Here is a 6,159-nt window from a genome sequence, read left to right on the forward strand (position 1 = left end):
TTATATTTATCTAAACATAATTCCTTCGGGGGACAATAACCTCAGCTATTTTTTCCATGTTTGCTTATCATCTCTTTCGTTAGATTGTAAATTTAATATATAAAAAAAAAAAAAAAAAAAAAAAAAACTCTTTTTGACAAATCAAAGTTTCGCACCAATGAACAAATTTAAAACAATAAATAAAAGTGTTTCTAAAGAAAACACAACCAAAAGAAAAGTATGTGTTGATATGCACAAAACTGATGAAAAGTCAAATGGTTGCGAAGAAAACGTGATTCGCAAACCATTTGTCCAAAATCAAACCAAGTGTTTCTCGATTTTGCTTTTAGTTCTTTCGCTTTATTGCACGGTTTACTAGTTTCAGCATTGTAGACAAATTAGAAAACGGATAGACATACCTAAACTGATTGGTATGCCTTAGGCGTACTTGAGAGATTTAATATGCACCTCGAGGTATATAGTATACACTATAATATATAGAACTGGAAATATTTGTGTAAATTTATACTGTAACATGAATGTTGGAGGTTAAAAATATAACACAAATATCATATTTACTGAATGGCTCTCACTTGGTACACATGTTACATATATTCAGACTAAGATTGTTACTACTCTGCTAATGAAGGGGACGAGCATAATGGTTTAGCTGGCATGGGGAAGTTTATGTAGTCGTACTCGAAGCATCCTTGAGGACTAATTTACAGTCGGCATCATCACTTTATAGTCCCGGCTATAAATGTTAAGCCAAATGCGCGTTAACGGCGAAGAAGAGTTTATGGCGTAACTGTATTTTTTTTTTTTTTTTTGAAAGATTACTTCTTCTCTATGTATATAAGTGTCGTGCTATCGAATCCACATAAAACTATTGTTCCTATTCAGCCATCCCTTTGTGGTACAGAGAACCAGTAGGTTCTAAGAGCATGGCAAAGTTAGGCTGTGCAAGGCTTCTTCCGTCATTGCTTAAAACTATGGGATAAGATAGTTTGGATTTCTTTACTTTCTCGAGCAGAGCCTATATAAGCTCGCATGCGCATAAAACTTTTAGACACAGTTGCACTTACTCTCCTGTAGTACACTACACTTTCACGGGAGGATATCGCTGCTAATTTTTCTAATTCCAAGCGTAATATATCAAATACCGGACTTACATCTCTTCCCTACGTTTGCTGTTATCATATAACTGCAAATAAGTTATGTGCGTAGGAATAAATGTCTCGTCTCGTCGTTCGCTTCTACCGATGCGTATGCCTTGCATTATTTGCTTTCCTACGACTTGATTATGCATAAATGCGACCATTTAACTTTGATTACAGTATCAATTACTCTATGTAAATTTAGTTGTCCATACTGCTGTATATATGTATACATGAATGTAAGTGCGCTGCAAATCATTGATAACACACACAAGTATGCCCAGTAGCAATGTATATAATCAAGTAATTGAACTACGAACCGTTCTCGACTCTTTTTATTATATTTATTACATTCATTATTAACTCAACTTTTATACAAAGGCACCTAACGTTTTTTCATTTTTGAATTGCATTGATTTACTTTGCATGTATCGCTTTTGCCTGTTTTCCGCTTCCCATTGTTTAGTTGACAATGGACATAATCAATAAATCGAGTTGTATGAGTCCCTAAGTGATACGGTCGCTAGTGTTACTGAACGAAAGTTGCTATAGGTGTACATTGCTTGTAATTGGATATACGCACGTACAGTGGTTTACTTGTACGAAATTATTGTAGCTTCTAAGCGCTAGGTCTGTTCGGTATTTTATCTCTGTCCATAAGTAGTGACAAAATATCTTCGCAAACAATGGCCATAGTTCAAACGCTATTTATATTGCCATGAGAGGGGTTGGTCGTGTACATACCTCAACAATGGAGAGTTCACGCCTTGAACTTTTTTTATTTCCGTTTGTTTACTAATTTCAAGGAATCCTTAGCAGAGCCAAAGTGCAGGCAGTAAATGTAGATACTTGGCATGAACTGATGCATTGAATTGCCGTTAATTTTGTGTGTAAGAGTTTCTTTTTACTTCCCTCACGTTGCTTACGCTCTATACAGGAAAGTGATTTCTCGTAGCACACACTTAAAAGTAATGGAAATGAGTCAAAAGCAATGCCAAACATATTGACACTGAGGGAAGTTGAATGATGTAAGATGAGAGGCAATTTGTTACTGCAAGAACGGAAGCAATTTGCTATCGAACACCTTACACTGTTCGGTAATTAAAAGCGAAACCGTTGCAGTTTAAAACTAGTTAGCTTTTTGACCCGCGTAAAGAGCAAGTGACGTTAATAGGATAGGGAGTGGAGAGTTAAAAGTCAATAATACACAAAACAAAACGTAGCGAAAAGTAGCGATCCATTGCAACAATTATCGTCCACGTGTTAGCAAATAAAGGAAAGCGGACCACGGCCGTGTTTTTTCAACTATTAAAAAGAAGTGTTGCCGTTTCTTAGGAAGTGACACATAGGCCGGTAGCAAAGCAAATGTTCTCTCCTCTCGGATTGTCAGTGCAGAACAAGCTGTTTCCTTACATACAACAACAAGATAACAAGAAATCGTTTGCTTGCTTATGAATTAAGAAATCCAGCTTCACAATATGGGAAGAACATGTGGTGGAAGTTATTTCAAGGCTTATGTTTGGAATTTTGTACAATTTCGTAGAAATAATGCAATCAATATACGGCCTTGACGACAATATAACATTTATGTGGCATCGATGCAACGCAAAATGCATTAACATAATATATTAGAGTTTCTTAAGAAGGTGTTGCCTATGGCTGTATAACAAGTATTTATACATCATGATTTCGTTTACTTCGAATTAATTGCGATAGGTCACGTCTTAAGTATTGAGTTCGCATACATATATAAAAGTCGCTTTGAATTGCTGATTGCCGGCATATCAATTTCAGTTAATGACTGATTGCATTATGCGAGTGACGTTATAAGCCCGCTTGTGTACATGTAAAACGTATTCATAATGTATGTATGTATGTATGTATGTATGTATATGAATGCAAATAAAATTTAAAATTTGTTTTAAACTGTCGAATATAAAATTCAACCCTCGAAAAAGTTTTTAATAGCATTTCATGAAAGCCATTTCATGTTTATTTATCAATAATTTTCTTATTAATTTCTTTTTTTTATTTTATTTGTTTTCGTATTCTTTGTACAGAATTTACAACATTCGAAAATACTTTTTATTAGGTTGTAACTGCTGCATAAACGGTACACGAATTTAAATGAATTCCTCTTTATGTTTTCCAAAAATATAGGATATATATGCGCGTGTATGCAATTGTGTGTGTATCAATTGTACTATAAGCGGTACACAGACACATATACACTCTTATATAAATATATATATATATATATATATATATATAATGCCACTGTACAAGATATCTGGGCGCCGTCGCGACTCTGTATATGGGATGCTCCATAAAGAAACTCTGATAATATATAAAAAATCAGCAAAATTAATATTTTTAATAAATCTCTTATATTTATATTAAAAATATATTTTTTTTAATTTTTCTCAAATTTATATTTAATTTTTTGCATTTAATAGAAATATATAAGAGTTCTCATCCTCGATGTGTGTGAAACTCAAGGCAGCGACAATCGGTTACTTCTCCGAAATCGTTATTAGCTTCCGTTAGACATTTGACTTAATGTCATGTAAAAGGTGAGCTTTCGTCGTGGGCTTTCGATGAAGCATCATAAGTTCATATATCACTTGGATGGCTACATGGATGGGTGTATAAAATCGTGGGAGTCATATATAGACGTCACCCTAAGAAAAAATGCTCATTTTTATGAAGTGTTAACCCTTAAATTGTACCTGTCAAGGTTTTGCGTTCTCACGATCATTTGGTTACAGTGATTTTGATGGCACGACTTCTGTGATTTTCGAAACATTTCGACTAAGCACTTCTTATGGCAATCCAGCATCGCGAGTGGCTTGCAGATTTTTAACGAGGACATACAGAAGCGTAAATGTAGTGTTAGCCACAGAAAACTTGAAAAAATATATTGAAAACTAATCTCAGTGATCCGAAAGTGAAGCTACAACCTAAAGCCATTAGAAGCCATTACATGCGTTATATTGAATGACAATTTGGATTTGAGACATCCGTCTTCCTAAAGAGTTTGCTCATAGCGAGACGAAGAAGTCAATGTGCTAATGATGCGGAGCTCTAATAAAATTGAATAGATTAAACCTCAAATTGCAGGTCCCGCTACCGTATTCTACAGACATGGCCATCAACGATTAGATAACAGCGACGAGCTTTTCTAATTACCGTTTGGCAATATATCTGGTGGTAAAAAGTTTGGTAAATGGGATTTAACCAAGTTCCTTCAGACTTTCAAATAGAAGTTCAAGACCGACTGACATATTGTAACATTACATCGAGTCTTGTTTTATATGCGTCTGTAACATTTTGGTATGAAATTCTGAATACTAGATGACAGTGCGAAATTGAAGAATTTTTATCGGCGTACCTGGAATGACATTGTTGATTGATGATGTCAACATAATGGCCCTGGATGATATTAAACATTTGAATCGTTTAGAGGAAGTTCAATTAGTTTTGGCATAAAACCGACAGTTTACGCTGGTTATAATATCGTTAAGTCGAATGTTTTTGCGTCGAGAATGCAACACTGTGCAATTTCGAATCTTTCGATTTTGACATAAAATATAGAGGAGCTGATACTATGTCAAGATTGCTAATTCTAGATATCTATAGTTCATGCACTGAGTTAGCTGCTGCAACCCGTAATGATGTCGAACAATCCCAATTGATATCTGGTCTTTAAGTTGGCATAATAGCGACATTTGCGCTTTTGTATTGATCAATCTGAATTCTCTCATTACAACAAGATTGTCGGCTAAGAGCTGTGAGGATCTACATCTCATCAAAGTGAAGAAGTGAAGTTTTACAAGAATTGCATTCACAGCAGTTTGGGACTCATATGGGATTCGTATGAAACAATGACGACAGCTCACTGCTGGTGAAAAGTTGTAGACTCTGAAATGGAAAATGTGGTAAAGAACTGTGCAAATTGCCAACGATACCACTCTGATCGGTCAAAATCATCTATACTTTGCTGAGAAGAAGCACCCAATTTGACCGTATTCATCTAGAGGCCCGCTTACTTTTTAGTCTCGGTTGAAGCATATGACAAATGATTACCAACATAACTACAGAACCAAAGATTCTTGATTCTTGAAGTATTAACAAGTGGCTGTGGTTAGCAACTAACGTCACAGGAATTTCTTTTTGAAAAGTAATGGCATTACATACAAAAAGGCTGCTCCATATTATCTAGCTACGAATGGATAAGACGAAGACGAATGATTAAAGATGAACTGAAAGCAATTAAATGCGAAAAACATGAAGCAAGGGCTATATAAAATTTTATTACCCACTCCGTCGAAATGCGTAAGCAACAGTTGGAAGGTCATCTTCATAATTAACGTTCGACCGCCAGATCAGATCGGGAGTAAATGGAATGATACCGCAAGAAAATTTTGCACAAGCAAAAACGTATAGAGAGAGATTGCGGCCAAGAAACAATTCTGTTATATCTGGCAATGCTGGACAATGAATGAATTAAAAGAATAAGTATTCGCTTCCTAGGTAAATATAACTTAGCCTTAATAAACTGTCTAAGCACAATCAATAGTTGAGTGCTTAGGATATTTATTTTATATCAAATTTTCAAAATATTGAAAAATATATAAGATGGTAATGCCAAATTCAAAACTTAATCTAGGCAAGGCCGCGTACAGTTACGCATCTAAGTAACTAAATTATAAAAAATGGTCTAATGTGGTTTTGTAGGGTAAAAAGAAATGTGTGGTCTTAATATTGATCCACATCATCAAATTTAGTCATAGAGAAACCCATATGTAAATAACTTTTGTATGCATATGCATACAATCACGACGTTTATGATTGCCCTCAGTGCCTTCAGTGTTGACTGCCGGTACATAATAAACAGAAAAACAACATGCTCGTATATAAATAGATATATATATATATATATATATATGTAAAGAAATATATATCAATCTGTATATGTAACTATCAGTCAAGCAATAAGCAGAGCTTAGGGCCTTTGTGGCAA

The sequence above is a fragment of the Glossina fuscipes genome, unplaced genomic scaffold, assembly GCF_014805625.2.
Source record: "Glossina fuscipes isolate IAEA_lab_2018 unplaced genomic scaffold, Yale_Gfus_2 27, whole genome shotgun sequence".
NCBI classification, from domain to species: Eukaryota; Metazoa; Arthropoda; class Insecta; order Diptera; family Glossinidae; genus Glossina; species Glossina fuscipes.